This window comes from Pezoporus occidentalis, unplaced genomic scaffold (genome assembly GCF_034315485.1).
Source record: "Pezoporus occidentalis ecotype Australia unplaced genomic scaffold, CSIRO_AGI_Poc_V1 ctg64, whole genome shotgun sequence".
Taxonomy (NCBI): Eukaryota; Metazoa; Chordata; class Aves; order Psittaciformes; family Psittacidae; genus Pezoporus; species Pezoporus occidentalis.
Window position 1 is genome coordinate 1,154,854 of NW_026915987.1, and position 21,914 is coordinate 1,176,767.

Consider the following 21,914-nt stretch of genomic DNA (forward strand, 5'->3'; position numbering starts at 1 on the left):
TGACCCAGTGTCTCCCAAACACTTCTCACAATACTAGCACATGTGGTCCATTAGGTAGTAAAGCAAAAGCCTTGCTGACGAAGGAGGTTGGGACAGACATTTTCCTTTCTCTTTTTTCCCCCTCTTAGACTGCTGATGAAGTTCCTCTTTTCCTCCCCAGTATTCTCAGTCTCCCTCGGAGCTCATGACTCAGCTGCCATTCTCACAAACCTGATATGCAGGTGACACTTCAAGGATGTAATCAGAAAATGTTGTGGGGGGATGAAGGAGCAAGAGATGCTGACACAGGAAAAATGTTCTATTTTAAGCAGGCCAAGTGCATGCTTACTCCCAGCCTTCAAATTAGCAGGGCTGCCTGCTCTGTGTGCCATGAATCATCCCAATCTGGCTGGAGGAGTCAGACTTCTTTCCTCAGCCTTTGCAACAGAGCACTGAAAAAGGTGCAACAATTTACCCATGGAGGTTTAAGGGAGCTGGGGGGGGTTTGCACCTCTTCAGTGTGGAGCTAAGTCAGACCTCTGGCCAGTTAGAAGTGCACAATGGAGGGCAAACTGTTTGCTTCATGGCGCTCATGTCACCATCTAGTATTTGTCCCTCCAGGTCTTTAGGAACCACTTCTAATTCCTAGAAATTAAAATAAGGGATGTTCTTGGAGGAAGGATGGGATATAGGTAACAACCTGGGTTGCTTACTGGCATTGTAAGTATTTGCACGCTCTTGGCAAGGAGTCTGAGCAAAGCAAACAAAACCTGAAGGGAGACAAAATAGGATTATCACAACAGAGCTTGTTTCGAGGCGCCTGGAAGATGTGATTGCTTTTCTTATGGGTAGGAGACCAATGTGAACCAATGTCACCAAGTCTGAAGCAGAAAGCATTTCAATGACATGGCCCATGCCCAGACACAAATTCCTATGAAGCAGGCATATTACATATTGCAGAGACAGCCCAGCCCTTTGCTGTGGTTTTGAGCCTGAATCAATTAAAACACAAAGCAGGTAAAACCAGGAGGAAAACTCACTGTTTGTTTATCAGACAGAAAGAACATTTATAGTCTTTGGATTATAGCTTGGTGCTGTGAGGGCTTCTGCCACCCAGGCCCTGCTATAATAGCAGCCTGCTCTAGTAACAGGCTGCTAGAAAACAATGCCACAGAGCGGATGGGCAAAGACACATCCAGGTCAGCAGGCAGGAGGCAGAGATCCCACAGGCTGATCTTGGCTTTGAAGCTAATGAATGCAATAAATAGAGAGCCACTAGACCATGAAAAGCACAACTTCCAACTGCAGCTGAATTAACTCTCCTCCTGTGAGTCCAGCAAAGCCCATTTGATGGCACCTGAGTTGCCATCAGACTGCAAGCAAGATATGAGTAATGGACACCTGTATCCCTTCCCTTAGTGCCAGGAGCACAGGAGAAGATGAACCTCACTGTCATCGCAACTCTCATCATTGCAGTTGTTTTGACTAATCTTTTAACCAAGACTTACACATAAATCATCACTGGCAGCCATGCCATCCCATTCACCCAGTTCTGATTTGTTAAGAGCAGCCCTTCACCTTCCATCCAAAATGCTTCCATGTATCTGTTAAGAAATTCACTGAACACAACCCCCTAACTAAAATCATCCAGTGTCTCTGATTTAAGCCATTGTGCAGAACACCTCTCTAAATCAACGTGAAATTTTCTGCACTACCTTTGAGTCATATTCTGGTCTACATCTTGTTTCAGCATGCTCAGCCTATCTCTAGTTTCTGTAAATCAAAGCAACATTCATGGCATCATATTCCCCAGAGGCAGTTTGTCTCCTGAAGCTTTTCCCACTACCCCAGCATCATCTCCCTTTCTGTCTCTTCAGTTCCATTTCTTCTGTTGCAGATTCAATTAAAGCCTCTCTAGAACCCTCATGATCAAGTCAATAGAGTGACCAATGGGACGGTGGGTTAAACCGAGGTTTAAGGTGAGTAGATACATGAGGAACTGATAAGAAGGCAGGCTTTGTTATTAATAAACTGGAGAGGTAGGATTCATCACTTTGGCATTTACAGTGTAGGTGGCTACTTTTAAGGTAGATGTCTATGCTCCCACTCCAGTTGTTACAGATCCAGCCAATACAGTCTCATCTTCAAATGTGATGACTGTACTAGGAGATCTCCAGCAGCAATAGAATGAATTAACCAGGGAAATAAGGGGACAATATCTCATACCCCACCAAATTGGGTATATGAACCTGCCCGCACAAAATAAGCTCATCTGTATGGTCTGTACAGTCTTTTCTCTCAATTACCCTGCAGCTGTACCTGTTCCAAAAATAACAGCTAGCTCCTTTGCATTTTGTGATTGTGCCATCGTAATTAAAACAAATTCCAGTCTCCAAACAGCAGTGGTGGGAGCCCATCAATTTTATGAGAGAGAATGGACAAATGCTGCTTCCAGATGACGATTACTCCAGCCTACCTGGTTTCAAATCTATCTTGGATTCCACTTGGTTGCTGTGGAAACAGCCATGACATCAGACTTGGAAGTCGTGACATCGTTCAGTGAATAATCATATGCTGGGGAAGGCAGCAGGAAAAATGAAGTAAACAAACGTGTTTATCCACAAATGCTCCTACTAGGAGGAACCGGGATCTCCAGTGGTAATTTACCACACAGTGCTAATGCGTTTGTTGTAATATATTTCTTAATTCTTCTTTTTTTCCCCCCTCCTTTTATTTTGGCTGAATATGAAGGTTCATCAGGGCTGGAACAAACAGGGGAAGCATATTGAAATGAGCATTACAGATCTGTCGTGCTCTAGTTTATGGTCTTTTCTCAGCGATACACAGTAAGTAAAACAAGCACTGATTGAGTCAGCTGCCTCCTGGGTGTTCATTTGCTGTAGTGTGAGGAATATTAATGCTAAGTACATCCGCGTGCATCAGGAAAGGCAGGAGGAGGCAAGCAGATTACCCCGGCTTAGGGGTATTATATACGCGTCTGCAACTTCCAAAGACACAGAGAGGAAACAGTTGCATGGGTTTTTGTCTCTTATCTTCTTACAGTCTTACAGATTTTAGAGATGCATTGCCCTGGAGTTTTAATACTCAGAGTTTTCAGGGGGGATTGTGATTATTATTATATTTTTTTCTTAAATCCTCCTTTTCTACAGGAATAAAAAAAGGCAAAAAAAAGCAAATGCTGAATTTCATCAGGATAAAGAAAAAGCAGATTCCAAGAGAAGAAAGAACAGATGAAAAAGGAAAGTTTGATTAAAATCCCCTCTTGTTCCATGTGTTTGATGTAAATATCTTCACACCTTTCTCTTTTCCTTTGCAACCTCAGCAGAGGGTTCAGCCCATCACCAGGGGATTGAGTTCCAAGCTTAGGGCTTTGTAGTTGCTGCTGCTCTTGCTGCTGTTGTCTAAAGGGATTATAAGCCTTTGTAAAGCTTGAGTTAATACCCTGGAGGGGAAAAATGAGTTTCCAAAGAACCTTTTTTTGTGTATCTCCTGTCTAAGGTACCCTAGAAAAGGAAAAATTAGGAATTTTTTGGCTTCAAGAGTAGGTCATTTAAAGTTCACAAGCAAGGTCTCCAGCCTTTCTGACCTGGTCTCTCCCAGTAGCAGAGAGAGCCTTTGTCGTGTTGCTGACACCAGGACCTGTTAGGAATAGCAATGCACTGCTCTGTTCAACAGGGAATACACTCGATCTTACAGTGGATTTCTAAAAAGCACCTGAAAAAAATGGATTAGGTGCTTAGCTCCCACTGCATCCTTTGGTAATGTTTGGCTGCTTTATATTCTATACTTTCTCTGTAAAAATCCTCGCTCAGGATCCAACTCCACAGCTTCAGACTTACTTTCTGCAGCCTTTCAAACCCTTCCTTGCAGGAGGATTGGTTTTGAGCCACGTCTCAGTGTTTCCCTTCAGATGCTGTTGGCATTGCAAAGGTGCAGAGCTGCTTGGTATTCAGAGGGTGTTGGTGGTTGTGGGTCATTCGGTATTCCAGCATGAAGAGTGTATTGCTCTGTATTCCAGATGTGTGCCACTGCTCCATGTCAGGCGGTAGCCAGGGCTGTACAGCTGTGGATTGCTCAGTATTCCTAGGGTGCTTCAGGTGCTTAAAGGCTGTCACAGAGCACTTGGGTGCTTGCCAGGATGAGAGTCTTTCAGTATTCACATCTGTCTCTCTAGTAAGGGGTGAGACACACAGCCATCCATTCGATTCTCTGCCCTACCAGGTTTTGAGAATAGAAATCAAAACAATGGTCAAAGAGAAAATTATAATGGAGAGGAGAGGAAAAGAGAAGTGAGGAAGAAAAAAAGGAGATGAAAAGGCAGTTCTTCAGAAAATGAGACCATCGAGCCCTTCACATGGGTACTTTGCAGGAGCCATAGTTTAGGTTTCAATTAAAAGGGGAAAGGCAGTGCATTCCATCTTCGCAAGACTGACTCAAGAATCCATCACAGAGCTATCCAGATATATTCATTATCACACTTTTTGGTACTGGTCAGTGTAAGGTTATGTAATAAGAGGCTCACCCCCCCCCCCCCCCCAAAGGATTCCTACAGGAGGTAGAGAAAACCCAATGATCTAAGTAGGGAAATACAGCCCCCTGACCCAGCGTCTCACAGTGATCAACTCTGTCCCTTGGGGTGAACCCATCAGGAGAGTCAGTGGGAGAGGCTGTTCAGACCACCCTTCTCACTGAGAAGGTTTATTGCCAAGAGGGGCGTGGGACTCATTGTTAGACATGGAAGAGACTTTTGGGACTGTAAAAGCTTTGTGAGAATCTGTTTGCAAAATTACTTAAGGAAATTTGTAGACATTTTGACATGTTGTGTTTGAGGAAAGCACAACTTCCCAGTTGTTCCTCCCTTGAAATGATGGCAATTTCATAATACTACTAAAATACAATTATAATAATGATTAACATCAAACTTTGAGTTGCTCATTTTTTTCCTTACAGATTTTCTACTAACAGTTTTGCCTTTTCAGAATAACATTCAATTTTGGGATGGAGAAAAAAGTATCTGAGTTTTTGGATAGGAGAAAATGTTTCCAACACAGTTCTTTCCATAAGACCATCTGCTCCTCTGTTACCAGGTATGATTTTGTAGATGCATATGCCAGCTACTACAGATGACAAGCCAGCACTGTGTGCAGGTACTTCTGAGGATGCCCAGCACAGGTCTGAACAAATGGGCTGGCTATGGAAGTGGGAGAAGAAGTTGTGTTTTGGAAAACTGAAAATGAGAATGGAATCTAGGAAAGGATGTTATACTGTGATGAGTGTGGAAGTGGTCTGTAGCTAGAATAGGCACCAGTTAAAGCTCACTCTGTCTTTAAAAGGTATTAATCTTTCTGTAGTGTGTAACAGTGGGTCAGGGTCAAAACCATATCTCACCATTGATAATATTCTGCATTTTTACACAATTAAGTCTTAGTGATTCTCCAGATTTCTCTTCTGCACATCTGTTCTCTTTTCTCCTTTCTGGGTATGCCTACTGATGCAGAAGGCTTTGCATGTATCTTCCCTTTCCCCATCAACCCTTGGCTTTAAAGCACTAAATCAGAGTCCTCCAGATCTGCTACACCATGAAAATATCTAGTGGATATAATGCTTATTCGTGATTCTTGATTCACTCAACTCACCCTCTAAAGGAATCTCTCCCAACATACCCCCCAGTACTTAGCTATGAAAATTACATTCCCTTCCCTGGGATTTTGTCAGTGCAGGGAACTTCACAGCCTGCTTCCCAATGCTGCCCTGCACTTAATGGTATTTTATGACACATTTTTCAAATCAAATTTAAAAGCATAACTAAGTGGAATTAAATTAATGCCATCTGGAAATGTCAGTAGCACCGGAGCTGTGCATGGCTGGCTTAGCTTCTAAACCTCTGGCAGCTTCCTGGGACTTATTTCTGACTTCACGGAAACAGTGAGCATGGTGATGAGATATTTTTTTTAACACTATATCTATGGAAGAGAGTGTGTGGGAATAAATAGATGGCAGCTCAAGTCTTGGAAGAGTCTCCTAGGGAAGATATCTAAGTTTAGGTGTAGGTATGCTCCTATGTACAACTGAGGGAAGGAGGGCTAGGAATGGAGAATAAGCATCTGGGTAAGTTTTAGTGTGATGGATGCATATCCAAGAGGTCTGATAATATCCCTGCATTACTCAGGATGACCTTATTGGGTCTGGTTTGGGTTGTTTTTATTTTCCCCTCACACCTGCTCATTCCAGGAATGAGCTTACTGCAGTACTAATTCTGATAATGAAGAGGGTGATGATGATTTAGAACAGCAAAAAGCTGCATCACTGAACAGAATGCAGCTTGTGCATGTGCATATTTTTGTCTGTGCATAGTCAGGAGAGACTGCTAGTAGCTTTTGAGCTGGAAAACCTTTAATACAACAGAATTCCTATAGAATGAGAGAAGTATGCACATGCATGTGCTGGTGTGTGCAGGGTCACAGACCTATGTAGGCTAATGCCTTTGACATCCATAGATGTTTTAAGGCATATTCTACTAACAGAGCCCACATATATATTTGATATGGTGTCTGCATAAACACAGTCTCACTTGTGTACATCCAACTTCTTCCTTTTTTTGTTTTCTATGTTTTAAATGCAGTAATTCCAGCTTTTTCTGTATAGAGAAGATCCCATCATAATTTTAGCTAGAATAGATCCCTATTGCTCCAAGACTACAGAGCACAGGATGGGCTTCACCAGTGCCCAACAGGTTTTTATTCCTCAATGACTTTACATTTACTCACCCTATGCAAAGAAGTGTACTTGAATGGATCAATTTTATCTCTACTTCTATTTTTTCCTCTACTTTTTCTACTTCTACTTTTTTTTTTTTTACAGGCAATACTTGAGATGTTCCCTCCATAGAAAAGGAAGGAATGTCTACTGGCAATGCCAGATTAGAATTGCAGAGACCCAAGCTGTGCCCAAATGAGCTCTGCAATCTAGCTGAACTATGCAAGTCTCCCCTTGCCCCCAAACATGCAAGCTGCCACTGGACTTTATGGAAGGAGGGTGAACTGTGGTTCTTCTGGGTAAAAATAACACAGATACCAACTGCCACTCAGTCCACAGATAGCACTAGAGCTTGTCTAAAGGAACCCCTCATGAAACATAAGTGACTGTTGGTCCATGGCTTCTGTTCTATGTTGTTTGCTTGCTTTTCACCTTTATGGCAGGTACGTTTTGTAGCCTTACAGATAACCCTTTCATTATGGGAAATGTCATAAGCAAACACAATAGCCCTCTCCCATAAGACACAACATATTCACAGTGGTAACCTCATCTTAACACCATGGTGACTTGTTGAGATTCTTACACTTGTACTACAGGTTTTGGTACCTTCAGGTTGCTTTTATGACAAGAACACTTAGAGGTCAGGTAATGCATTTATACAAGTATATAAAGCACCAAAGATACTGAAGATTCTTTATAAATAATAAAGCTGTTTTGGGTTTACTTAGAGATGCAGGAGTACAGGAAGGGTAACGGTGGGGAACCCCAAACAAACTCTCTCCCCCCCAAAAAAAAGAACCCCAAAAAGGTCAATGAAAACTCACACGAAGCATAACTAAGCACAAGAGAGAATGATGAAGCCAGAGGAATTCTGTATGTGAATGAGAGAGCTGAGATTCAAAAGGGGAAAAAGGAAGAGTTGGTAAAGCTGCATTGCTTATTCTCTGTGGCCTATGAAATAGTATATTAGAAAGATAATCTTTTTCTGGGTGCTTTGTCCAAAGCTCATTTGAACATGGAATTTTATAGGATTTTCAGAGGAACTTGCAGGAGCTAGGATTACCTTAGAATTCCAGAATTTTTGAAAATGTTGAAGTAAAATACCTACACAAATATTCTTTTTCAGCCCTTTAGTTTCTCAAAGCTTGGACTCAATCGGTGTGACACCAGGTTGAAGTAACGTTTCATAAGCTGTTAATGCACTGGGATTTACATCAAATAAAGTGCTGAAATTTTGTGTGCTAGGCAGAGTAAGCCTCATTTCCTTAATTTAAGCATCTAGGTGTTCAACATTGAAGTCTGATCTAGTCTTGCCAGGCTTCCTCTACAGACAGCAGAGAGAAATAGGCTCCCCCAGAAGATGTCTCATTTTGTTCTCAAGAACAGGGTCTAATCTGGGTCAGCTGAATTGTCTCTGGAGGTACCCACAGCCCCAGACTACAGAGAGAGATTGGGGTGATTATCTCTGACCTCTCACTGTTAGACTTCTAAAGAGAAGGGAGATGAATGCCAGCCTCTGCAGCTATTACATTGCTGTGGGTTAGGGTGCTTAAAAATGTCTCTGTTAGCTTGAAAGACTCCATCTCTCTCACCGAGAGACAGTTTCATACTCTTAAACAAAGTACTAAGGCATGAAAGCACAATTCGAGTCTGTTCTTTCTGTAGGGCTGGTTAAAGAAAAGGGCCATATGATGTGCTTTGGATTGAACTGAGGAGCTGACATTGGTATCTGGGAAACGTTCCAGCAGACTGAGCAAGAGGGCTGTGCTCAGTGCCAGCATAAAGAGGTACAATTTTCATGGAGATGCATCCATTTACACCTGGTCTGCATTTGGCATGGGGAGAAGAGAAATTGCCCCTTGATCAGGGCATATTTGACATATTGAGTTATCCCTCTCATGAGTAATGGAGTAAAGATGAGTGCACATTTGATATGTTATAGTGGTTTCCTATAAATATTAAAGCAAAAGGAAACTTCACAGACGTAGAGGATGGAAGCACCTGCAATTCATCTACACAGCCCATACTGAGCCTGAGGTGACTGCCAGCAGCAGGCTTCCCCAAGGGGTCATTAATAGCTCTCTCTGAGTTTTTCCTGCTTGCTTTTCCAGGGTCTTCATGGCTGGAAGGAAAACTTTGCCTTGCTCAGCCTCAGTTTTCAAGGTAGCTGAGCTCTTGGAGCTCCTTCTGCTGTGCTTAGAGAGGATGCAAAATTGACACTGCTGGAGATTCAGACTAGACAAACTTGTGTCTGGAAAAGCATTGATCTTGACCTTACTGGAAATAGAAAGGGTTGACTAGAGGTCGTTCAGTTTGCCCACTTCTCTTTACCGCACATGTCAAATAGTATGATCTGTAAAGAATGATTCCTCAGGCTGCAAACCACCTGAACATGTTGCATCAAATGATTACAAAAAGCAATTGAACTAAATGCAAATGCACTTCCACATGCTATAAACAAGCAAAATGGTGGGGAAACAAAGTATTGAATGAATACTCCGAGGTTTGGACTCATTTCTGGGTGGATGTACAGGCAAATTGTGACAGAAGCTTCATATTTTTGTTTTGCTTTCAAATACAAGTCTCCATTTTAAAATAGAAACAGTGTTCTAAAGTCTAGTCAATTGGATCAATACACAGAGTCTGAGAGGTGGCAAGCCTCAAAAGAAACTCTGAGTTTCCTGTTATTAATCACTAACTTGGTGGTAGAGCACCATGAGAGTCTGGTACACCCCCGTTTCTCCTTGTTATGTTTTCTTGTGTTTTTCTCCTGCAGATTGCAGTGTAATGCATCAAATAATCCCACCAGAGGAAGGCTAATCTCAGCAGGGTTTGCTGGCATCATCTGAAGTCATCTTTCTCCTCTTCCTAACTTACTGTCTTGAGGATATCTTGCTAGACTTTACACTGACGATTTCTGCTGCACCCCTTAAGAAAGGAGCTGTAATTGCTTATCCAGCTGTTAGATGCTCCCCTCAGTACAATCTGGAAGTAGGTAAACAACTATAGGATATTTATCATTAGGATGCTGAGGAACTGAATGGTGCTGCCTGATTCCTCCCTGGAACAGATCGGAGGGAGCCCTGAACACCAATGTGCTCCGTTCTCTGCTGGCTCAGCATTTGCTTCCAAGTGCATTTCAAAGTCAGATGCTGGGATTTCTCAAATGTACTTGCTGAAAGGAGTGACTTTGACAGCCACAGGGTTGTTAGCTGAGAGGCTGTTGCTGTAAAACTGGGAAAATGATTCCTTTTGCTAGGAATGATACTTGCCTCTTGATTTCCCTGGGTGGTTTTGCACTGCTACCTATCCTAAGGCACAGAGTCAACCAAAAGATGCAAAGACCTCACTGAAGAGCTGAGCAAGAAAAGTGGTAAGAAGTATAACTTCACCTTGGTGGAGTTAGCTTCAAAATAGTTGGATAGTAGTGGCTCTAATGACATCTACTCTTTTGGTGTATTTTATCTGTTTATTTATTGTGTTGCTATGAAGAGTAGCTTGAAGAGAGGAGAGTTCAGTCAGGCAGGCAACTGCATGTGTCAAGGAGAAATGTGTCAGGTTAGAACATCTCATCTGACAGAGACAGTTTTGAAAGACATAGAAGGCTTCCCCCTTACACAGAGATGGGTAATTCATCAGACCTTTCAATACAAATTTAGCAAAGAAAAATATGTCCGAGTCTCCCATGACTTTCTTCTTCAGTTTACATGTGCTTTGTCCACCCTGGAGGAGAGCATAAAGTGCCAGAGGTTAATCTGGGACCCAAGGATTTCTGAAAGGAAACACCTATAGGGCTCAACATCTGGCTGCCCTAGTCACAGAGCAGGCAAAATGAGAATTACACCACAGGAGAGGTAGAAGCTGAGAAAGAGGGGTCTGAAACCTAGCCAAAAATTAGATCCCTGAAAAGGAAGGTATGCACAACAACCTCGTAGGATTTAAATGGTGTATGGAGTACAATACTTAAGTATGCATCTGCAGATAGAAATAAGAATCCACTGACGATGGAAGAAATGCACATCAAAGATATGGAAAGATGATAACATCTCTAGAGTGACCCTTCTTTCCTTGTTTTTATTGCTTTGTAGCCAGCTTTCACTACCCTGATGTCAACCAGAAATTGATACAAAGGAATCTGACTGGTCCTTTCCCTAGTTCTGACCAGTGTGAAACCAAGGGTACTGCTCTTCCACTAGGAACAACATAAGGAGGTAGCTTCCATAATTCATTTGACAGCAGCTTTCCATGATCCATATCACCTCTCAAAAGTGTTCACACCTCACCACAAGTACATATTGTGTGGCTTAGCTGCAGTCAGGGCTCATTACATTTCAAAGACTGGATGTAAGCTCAGTGTGCTAACATCCAGCATGCCCGTGAGCCAAGCCATGCATGGAGAAACCTATTAGAGCTGTAACTCTTGCTTGGATGCAAAGCCATGTGCAGAACCACTGTGTTGGGTGTCCTTTGCAGCATGAATGTTTCTTCCCCCAATGTAACATCTATCTTTAAGTCTTGTTTGCACCTCAATAAAATTATAAGTGTTCTTTTATTGCTGCCATATGTATTGGCAGACACAAACCTCTATCAGATGCCATGAGACTATCTGAAAGTGGCTCTCGAAGACTTGGCCATAACCAGCTGCAAGTCTACCTCTGCCTACACTCAGGACCGGCTACAAAGCTTGAGAAACCCCTATTATTTCTTTACTACTTTTGCAGACTTTTACCTAGAAGAGTGAAACAAACTCAGTTTCTTCATCACTAAGGTGATTTCAGCTGTTAGTGCAAGACTTTGATGCAGTGGACAGATTCTTGGCTGCTGAACTCTTTCAGAATTGAAATAGGAACAGCAAAATTTGCTTTAGGATGCTATTATTTCCTCATTGGATTGAAAAGGATGGATTAGCACCCGTTGTTAACATCCTTGTATGTACTCACAACTCTCCCAAGCACTATTTTAAAATCTATTTCAGTATTACAAAATAATAAAGTCACATTGATTTTGATGGAGCATCTGGAAGAGATTTATCTCCAGAATGGCATTCTGATCACTTCCAAAGATAGAGACTGTGATCCCAATTGAAATGGAAGTCACTCCTGAGCTTAAAAACTTGTAACATCCCTGATCTAGATGCCCATCAACAGAAAGCTTGTTAACTTATTCTTTAAAGCACCCAGCAACAGATAGCTCATGTCTATCCTTGCTAGTTGATTTACAAGGTAAAGTTACTTCATCTAACACAGATCTTCTTGCTGCTGGAAATTAAACCCAGTACTCATTGTTTTATACTTTCAGAGAATAGCTAATCCCCAGCTATAGTGTTCTTTAAAATACTAGAAGGTTGTATTATGTCATTTCAGTCTTTTCTTACTAAGGTTTAACTCTTCAACTTCACGCATTGGTTCTGTTTGCTGAAACTTTTCTCCTCCTTGCTCCTCTGAATCTCTCCGATTTGTCTACATTATAAAACAAGATGCCCCAAAGACCTCATACTCCAGCTGCAGCCTCCTCGGTGCCCAGCTAAGCAGAATATACGATCTGCCTGGTGTTACTTTCCAGAGCGAGATTTGCCTCTTCTCACTGTTAATTCACATTCACCTTGCACAGTATTATAACCTTTTGATCCTTTTCCACTGTACTCCCATCAAGGCAGTTATTCTCTGTTTCATGGACATAGCCATGATTTCTTCTCCTTCCTAAGGAGTCATTTGCACCATTGTCCTATTGAATTTCATCTTGTTGATTTCCTACTGCTCCTCCAAGGTATCAGAATCATTTTAAATTCTAATCCTGTCTCCCAAAGTGCTTGCAGTCCCTTCCAGCAAAGTGTCATTTGCAAATTTTATAGATGTGCACCTTAGTACATCATCCACATGGCTAATGAAAACGCTGAAGTGTGGGACTCCAGTTCTAATGTCCTTCCAGGGTAAAGGAGAACTATTCATTTGTGACTTCTCAACCAATTGTGGGCCCATCCTCACCTAGGGGAAGTCCTCTAGACCATATTTTCCTAGTTTGCTTATAAGAAAGCAACATGGGATCTTATTAAAAGCAAAACACATCACTACGCCTTCATCCTCCTAAACCACTACTGCATGTGGCTCTGTTAAAGAAGAGAATGATATCAATATGACAGGATTTGTTCTTTGCAATCCCATGTTGACTGCACCTTTCATAGTTTTATTATCCTCCAGGTTCTTACAAATTGATTGTTTAATAATTTATTATTTTTCTGGGTTAAAATAACTAGTCTATAATCCCCTGGATTCACCTTTCCCCTCTTCAAATATAGGCATTATGTTTGTCCTTCTCTGGCCCTCTGGGCCCTCCCCGGTATCAGTGAGTAGCTGAGGAACACAGAGACTGCAGTAGTGATTTCCTTGAGAGTTTCATGTGGTTAGTCTGACTCACATACAAGTCATCTATATCCTCTTTAACCCATTAGTCTCCTGTGGTGCAAGATTACTGTGGTTCACAAGATTCCCATTATTTTTTCATGGTCACATACACATGTTTTAAGTCTGTGTTTCTCCATCTACATCCCTTCCAAAGTCTTTAATTTGGATGTTGAACTGCTCCCATTCTCTCCTTGCATGCACTCTTCTTTTGTATCCATGTCAGTGGATCAAGGCATCATGCACTTGGTTAATTCTTTAACTTGTCAAGTCTTTAAAGATATCTTTGTGTGTCTGTGTTGGTCTCTTGCTTTTCTTCCTGCACTGCTGTAATTTACTACTGTGCCTTTAACATTGTCGCCTTTAGCTGCTGTCAGCTATCCCGCATCAGTTCCCTGGTGTGAAGTTCATTGCTCAGTTTCCTGCATTTGCTCCACTCTATTTTTCCTGCTTTTCTGCCTTCACGTTAAACTCTGACTCCAATAGGTTTGTGCTCACCATTTTCACAGAGGTTTATTTCCACCTTCCAACTCTGACCAAGTGCTTCAGGTTAGGACTACATCAGTCGTTTGTAGAAGATACGGTGCTAGAGTGTTCATTCAGGATTGTTTGTAAGTCGGTCTCTTCCCATATTATTCCTACCAACCATTATTCCCTATCAGGCCTTCAGGAACTGATTTTAATTGGATATGCCATAACAATTAGAACTTGTGTAATTAAATCCTTCAAGTCTGGCAGGTGAATAATTCAGCTCTCGCATGTTATCACCCACCTGTGATATTTTATTTCATCTGTCTGTACTAGCATGTATTGTAGGTTGCTATTCCCTATAGGAAGCCATTAGTTTACACAGGTTTCTTAAGAATCACACAAACCACATTAAGGAAAAAAGCACCAAATAATCATTACAAACACCAACACACTGTCATATTACCTAGAAGGTAAAACATACTCAAACAAAATGTTTTGAAGCCTCCTTACCCTGTGCTTTGTGCCAAAGAGTGAAGTTTGCATCCAAATATCTCAATTTGCCAAGAGAGCCCAATTTCTTATCGCTGCTGGTAAACTGATGTCTTCCCCAAACAACCGAGCTGCAGGACAGGCAAAGCATCCTCTCTTTAAACCATAAATCATCCCTTCAATTGGTGATCAGATGCTGTGTGAGAGACCTAGCAGGTGTCAGTTCATCACTGTGTAATTGAATGCAGCTTGCTCTGATGCATCCCTGCCCCTCATCTCTGCAAGGTGCTGGAGAATCAATGCAGGCCTCAAGTGTGACTTACAGTAGCAAAGGGGAAAAAGAAACAGGAGGATGCAGAAGTTTATCTTCCTCCAGAGCAGTGTCTGGGTGACAGCTGAGGCAGCCTGAGTTGAAAGGCATTTCAGACATGCATTAGGATGGTTATCTGACATCAGAGAAACTCCTAGTCACTGGCTGTCCTACCTCATCACTGTCAGTGGGTAGAAGGAAATGGGTGTACATGGGATTTCCACTACATGGACTAGAAAAACGAATGAAACTTGTGTGACATGCACTCTTATCTCTCTCTCTTGATCCAATATCTCTCTAGCTCATATCCTTGATCTTTTCTTTGCTTTCTCTTTTCCCTTCTCGCTCACATAAGGTGTAGGTACACCATCATGAATGTTCAGAAAACCATGGTTTGGTGTAGTCACTCTGTAAAATTGCTGAGAATTAGATGAAATGCACATTCCTTCAGGATAGCTATTTAGGCCTTGGATATTTTGGTTTCCTCTATCAGTCATCTAACTCCAATTTAGGCGACTAACTCCTATTTTAATCAGCAAAAGTTAGGTACTTAAATATCTTTGAAGAGCTGGTCCCCAGTGCCTTCCAGCTACAGGATCCAATCACCAATTCATCAGGCCTTGGATCCAATCAGCAGTGATTGATTTAATTATGTCAACATTCTTTCCACTCCTCCATAATTTCCTGCCCCTGCCCTTTATGACTTGGAAGAAGCAACCCATTATGATAATGCAGTATTCCTACTGCAGAAAACTATGCTGAGAATGAAAAGCAGTGTTCTACACAGACCCAAGAAGCATCCATAGTGCAGCATCAGTGTCCAGGCTGCTATTTTGATTAAATTGTTTATCTATAATGCAATGCCACAGTTTAAGAAATTAAATTAGTTCAATTATCCTATTTAAGGAGATAACTCTCCTGTTGCCACCACTCCCATAATTTTCTGCATTTCCATCTCTGAAATTATCCATTTCTAGGCTTTTTTTCTCACCCGTATGTATCTGAAAAAAAAATATCCTTCAAGGTATAATTAACTTTTTCATTCAGAATCCTAATTTCCTCTCTCAGACATTTTCTGCAGTGTTTAAACTATTTATTATGCAAATTTAGAGAAGTCAAAATATGAATTATGTAAAAATCTACATGCTGGAGTTCTCAGCTAATCACCGCATCTCTGTGTCTTGCAGTTCAAGGTAACCAAAGTGCACAGAGGGGAGGGTACAGGAGTCCAGCATTCAGCATAGGAAGTTTTTTCCTCATGTTAAAGACATCCTTTCCCCCAGATGACATAATTTTCTGTCATCTTTTTAATGATTCTTTACAATTCTGAGTTTAGGGTAATTTCTCATTGCCCAGCACTGTGTTTGCCTTCCTTCACGTTGTGCTTCCTTCATTTCTTCTACAGTGCTCTCAATAAACTCCAATTGGACATGTGAAAACTTGCAATGACTTCTTACGACTGCTGTATGTGTTCACTCTTGGTGTTAGATTTTCCTCTTTTACCTGACCTTGCTTCACTTGCTTATTCTTTTCTCTTGCATTTATTGGGTTTTATGTTGTGATCTTAACATTGTAATTTTGAGTGTGTTGTGTACGTCTTGTACTTATCAAAAGCATTTGTCTTTACATGTAATATAGGCTTTTGCATCATCATCAAGGGTACTGTTTTATTGTGATGAAAGCTACATGGGGCTCCAAGCCTAGACTAAGGCCTTGAAGACATCAAAGGAAAAAGGTATTTGCAGTCCCAAGGATTTTTCAATCTCTGCTTATTCTTTCTGCTAATTAATAGCACATCAGTGGCTATCTGTCTATCCTATCAGCAGGAAGATGTTCAAAAGCCCCTCTAGCTTTTCAGTGGCATATTTTCTTGCGTATCTATTTTAACCAAAGTGGAATTATATTGCTTGGAGAAACCTTTTCTCCCTGAATGGATGCAATGTGGAGAAAATGACAGGAAAAATTATGCTTTTATTTATGTTTTGCATATGGGATTTTTATGATTCATTAGCACAAAAAGTGGACAAGGGCTGTGGGGTTAAGTCCAATGAGACAACTGTTAAACAAGTGAATTGTTAGAACTAGATCTTCTGATTGTATAAGGCTACAACACCTCATTGAAATCTGTTCTGTTGGGTTGACAACTGAAGTTGGATTTTCTAATACATAAAGAGTTTTCAAAGGGCTTTCTCCAAGCAAATGGAACTTACTTCCCCTAAACTTAGCAGCCAAAAGGTCAGGTTTTCAGGCTAATCTACCAAATTCAGTCATCCCACACTAAATACTTATCAAAATAGGTGGGATAAAATGTCATTTTGGAAGTTTCCTGTATGTTGCCTTTATGTAAAAATAGACTGGACTATATATGTTCATAGACTAGACATCTTGAACAGCCTTTATTGACCAACGGTAATAGTTGTAGAGGAAGAGAAATGCAGTCCTGATTCAAAGGGAAAATCCCTTTTCTAGGCAAATTCTTTGGTTAGGCTTCAATTTGTCAGGGCCTTAAAAATCAGTAGCATTTAAGCACAGTACATGAATGTGTTGCTGAAGCTGTTTTCACATTTGAGGCCAAAGACAAAGATGTATATGCTTCCGGAATGAAGTTTGACTAATAGACAAATACTATTAAATGTGTGCAGCTCAAGAAGGAAAGCTCATGGTTGGTTTCTGGGAAGACTTCTCTACCTATGAGTCTGAACTCTGTGCTTTGTCTTGCACTTGCTGTCTTGTTGAATGTACATTTTAATCCATGCCTTCAGCCACCAGCCCTGCAGACATAAGGGAAAAGCCTGTAGGTACAATCAGGAAACAGGGAATGGAATTTGTGAACATGGAAACCAAAATACTAAGGTTCTCCCTGTGAAGTCAAAGAGGATTTTTAGGGACTTTGGGATTTTATTCTGTGTGGGGTCATAAACCTTTTTCCTACAGATTCCTACAGAAACTGAAAAAGAGACCAAGCCTGTCTTCATTATGACCCTGTCTGTTTCAGTATAGCTTAGTGAGGAAGATGGGTCTTGCGGCCTCCTAAAAGGAGAGGAAAAAGTATTGTTAAAGACTTTAATAGCAGCCTCTGCATTTCTTTGTGGTCAGCTTTGCCTCATTACGAAGGCACCCTGCATGGTCTTTTCACTCATGCACGCGTGTATGCAGGAGGTAGAGGAATTTGGTTTGATTTTTGTTTCCTTCTCCACTCTATTGGATGTCAATAGCTCCAGAAGAAAAGAATGTTAGCAGCAGCCTAGCAGTAACCCCAGTGAGCTTAACTGAATCCCTAAGTCAGGCCGGCTGGGACTCAAACCTGCAGATTCAGAAGACCTGATGGGAATGACAGACCTTGTGGTTTGGTCCTCTAAGCCATCCATTTAGTCTCAAAAGTTCAAACAAGCAGGCACCAGGGGAAGAAATAATTGCAGGAGAAGTCCTGAGGTGGGACATCAGATAGAGATGGGAAAGAAATCACAAGTTAAAAATCTCCTCCAAAGCCAACCACAGGCCAGCAGCTCTGAAAAGCTGAGTTCCTCATCAGGGATTCTCACTATCACTTTTATTCCTTGCTTTTGACACCTGGTCTATCCTGTCAGGAATTCTTCTGGCTGTTCAGCCTCCTGGCAGATGCAGTGTGCAGCAAATGCCTTCCCAATGCATCTGCCTCTGTCCTAGCAGGATGCAATGAAATCCCGCTGTGATCGGGAATGGACAAGTTGAAGGATGGATAAAACAGATGCTGGGAGGATGAGGCTCAAACCTGTGTCGAGGAGACTTAAAAGACTGGCTCTAGCAGATAAAATATGTGCAGCAAGTGGATCAGATATGTCAGTTCAAATCTTATTCATCTCATCAGTAGCAGCTCAGCAAGTTTGTTGCTCTCGCTTCTTTTGCTATGTTTTGTTTGGGATGTCATTAACCTGCTTCCTGCTTTTCTCTGCATTTGTTTGTGCCTCACTTTGGCAGCTAGCCAGTAGAAAACAGGGCTTTAATTTCACCAACTGTAGATCGTGTCCCAGTTATTAAACCATAGTTATTGCTCTGGTTACAGGATTTTGGTTTAGACTTGTTTTGTTTTAAAAGTGCAAGGATTTTAACTCTCAGGTTGCCAGAAACCAAACTGACTTCCCAGCCTCAGGTCCCCAATTCAAGGGCAAGATGCTGCTTTGGAAAGGGTCCTGGTCACTGTAGTCTGCACTAATGCTGTCTGTAGTGATGCTGCCTGGGGCTGAGTCTGCCATTCAGTATGCTGTGGCTTGAGGTGACATACTTGTCCAGGAGGTGAGAGGTACTTTCGTATGTCAATGCCTTTTGGATGCTTTCTCAGTCAATGGGTGAAGTTTTATGACACCGAATAGGCATTCATACTTCTAAACCTAAACTCTCTAACTTGGAGTGGTTAAGTTGGTTGCTCAGCCTTTACATGTTGTATGGTCAGTGAAGAAAAACCCTCTTCCAGGAGACAGTTTAAGAGGGGACCTGAAGCCCCCATGCACAACCATTTCTGCTTGTGAACTCCCAAGGAATACCTCAAAGACAAGCTATCTAAACTTCAGGGTTGTAAATCTTCCCCTCTCCTAAAGCAGAAACCAGTTTTGCAAACACAGACTCATGGTTCTGCATCTTGGAGTTTGAAAGAGGGTTTTAGGCATCTGTGTCCTTATTTAAAATAGCTCTTGTGACTGCTGGAGCATGGACCTGCAGATAGGAGCAGCAGAGCTGAATAATCCACATTTGAAGTTGGGCTCGGTCCAAGTTACCACTGTGAAAATTCTGGTTGCACAGCTCAGGCAGAACACTGAAGCAGTGCTTGGGAAAGGGGCTCTCATTTTGTAAGCTTCACCACTATCCAGCGATACCCTTCCTCGTCTAGAGCTTGGGATGGGACAGGTCTGACATGAAAAGCAACACATAAAAATAGCGAATGGTTCTGTCTTGCTCACAACAAGATCTTCATGTAAATATAAAGAGATATGCTTTATCAGAGGGTATAGTCAGAGAAATATTCTTTTAATTGCCTATTCCTTCAGTGAATATAGTCCAAATTCTGTAATTATGCAGAAAACCATCTTCTCACCTCTGTTACTAGCAAAAAAAAACCCATCAATCCATTGTGTTTCACCTAGTGACATCTCTTTTCTCCATGGAGGTGCTAAGATGGCTCATTCAGTTAAGAGATATTACTCAGAGGTTCACAATCCATCAACCTGGCATAGAGAAGATGGATGGCAGTTTCTTTTTAAAGACATGTTAGTTTACACAAGTACTCCGAGAACTGTATTTCAGAGCAACCCATTCAAAACCAGACAGGAATTGTAAGAGGCTAAAGTAGCCCTCCAATTTTCCATATCACAAAGTGTACCTAACGTTTCTAGCAGAGCTGCTATCCTAATTAAAGCCTAGGGTGTTTTAAAGCACAGGCAGAAAAATACCATTATATGCTATTTCTAGTCTCCACTGAACATATCACAATCCCATGACAAAGAAGAGACACAGAGATATTAGGCCCCAGAAGTTGGATATGTTTAGGCTTTTAATTTCCCATTGAAATGGTTTCAATAAGGATCCAGGATGGAGGAAATCAGAACCTCCACAAATGTCATTTATGGGCCAGACAAAGGTTTTGGTCACTACCTCTTATGAACTCCTTGGGTGTTTTGGGAAATGCTTGTGCTTGCTCGCTTTTCACTTCCCATTCATTCTGAAGTTCACTTCTAAACTGGCACAAGCCAAGGCAAGGAATTATTGGTGTCCCTTCAACAGAGCGGATGCGGGAACCAGATGGTGCATAGCTGTTGGGCTGGCAGGGCACACAAAGTGGAATTTCAATGTCAGTGAGCAGCTAAATGACTGAGGGCTCATCCACACACACAGTTTATTCGCTGGTCTGAAGACATCTAAACTGAACTGTCACAAACACTTAGTGCAGAGCTACTGCTGTGGCTTCGAGATAGCTGCACATTCTGCATTCATACTTCAAGCAAACATGAACGTAGACTGTCTTGAATCTGGTACTTGCACCTATTTTCTAGGTCACATTTTCATAACAAGTTATCAATTGTCCTCTAAACAGACTTGCCTTTCTTCAAGTACAATTTTTGTTACATTTGGGTTTTTGAAGATCTTTTTCCCTTGCTAGTGTTAATAGTATTTTTGAAGCATGTAAAATGTTGTCATAGAGTTCCTGGTTATTTACTTTTTTGCTTTCAATCCCTTTACCCAAATGACTGGGTTCACAACAGCTTTCATGTTTGTGAAATCAGCCCTGTGTATGTGCATATCTGTGTGGTTTGGATGTAATTCCATTTGCATGTAGCAAGTGTAATCAAGCCTATGTCACTCGCATCTAAACAGCTCTGACTTTCAATTCTGTGACTGAATTCTCTTTATCTGACAAGATGAGGTCTAGCACCATTTTCCCTCCTGTTGGATGAAACACTTATAAAATTAGGAAATTGTCATCTTCGTGTTTTAAAAAAAGGCAAGGATATTCTAGTTCTAGCAGCATGAGATCTCTTTTATATGCCATTCATATTAAAGTCTGTTTCTTCCTAACTATACTAGAGAGATATGCAAAGAAATCAAGTCACTCTCTGGCCTGCAATGAATAGTAGTCAGGACCTGACTTGGTCTTTCTGTGTGAGAACATTGCTTCAGATCACTTGCTTCTGAGTTCTCAGAGACTCAGAAACAGGCAGGGCCAGTTTTGACATAAGAATACAGCCCTCCCACTTTTATTTGCTGGTTTTGCTTCCAAAACAGATTGTAACCAGTGCTTTTAACATTGCAGTCATGTAAATCTTCCCATCAGGTTTCAGTAACACCAAAGCAGGTCGAATTCACGCTCATATGTGAGCAATTCCTATTCCTTCTTTACTACCCAGAATCTTCACATTGGCTGCAGGGAATTAAAGAGTTTCTATTCCTTCAGTTCTCTTGGTACCTCGATTAATCTGGCTGTCAACATCTTGATTACCAAGGCACCTTGCATGCTTTTTTCAATCATGTACATGTGTGTGCATGGGGGAGAGGAACTTGTTTGGATTATTGTTTGGGAATGACCAAATCAGCACATCCTTGGACTACCTTTCTCTCATTTCTTGAGAGAGAATCTAAGCAAGGATCTCTCTTTTCTTTGGCTTCTTTCTCTCCTCCGCTGCCTCCCCTCCTTTATATATACACAATTTTCTTTTAATCTATGCTATAAGTACATCCTCAGTCCCATGTAAATCCCTATTCCTTTCTCCTAATTGGATCATCAGAGATAATTTCCTACATAAGAGCCTAAGAGACTAGAAACAACAGAACATTTCCAGTTAAGTGAAAATTAGTCTGTTTTCCTTCTCTTTGGGGTGTTCATTCTCATGACACTAAGTCAAGTAGTAGGTCACCACATCCTTTTGGTGCTGGTGGTTACTGAATGTGTGTTAGGGCAGTACTGGTTTCAGTACATTCATTTAAACACCATCAAATTCAGTTCCCTGGCTTCAGAATGGTCC

At 41.4% G+C, this 21,914-nt stretch overlaps 1 long non-coding RNA gene across 3 annotated transcripts in view; it reads left to right on the forward strand.

Annotated features, from left to right (window-relative positions):
• The first annotated feature begins 2,532 nt into the window (after positions 1-2,532).
• LOC134174915 (uncharacterized) overlaps positions 2,533-21,914 on the forward strand; it is a 30,134-nt gene continuing 10,752 nt past the window's right edge. The window contains exons 1-3 of one of the 3 annotated variants that reach the window (XR_009968833.1): positions 2,533-2,637; positions 4,951-5,087; positions 9,656-9,751. This is a non-coding gene — a long non-coding RNA (uncharacterized LOC134174915). Of the gene's footprint in view, positions 2,638-4,950; positions 5,088-6,861; positions 7,117-9,655; positions 9,752-21,914 lie in introns of those variants that run through there. The other 2 variants (XR_009968832.1, XR_009968831.1) reach the window with 2 other exon arrangements.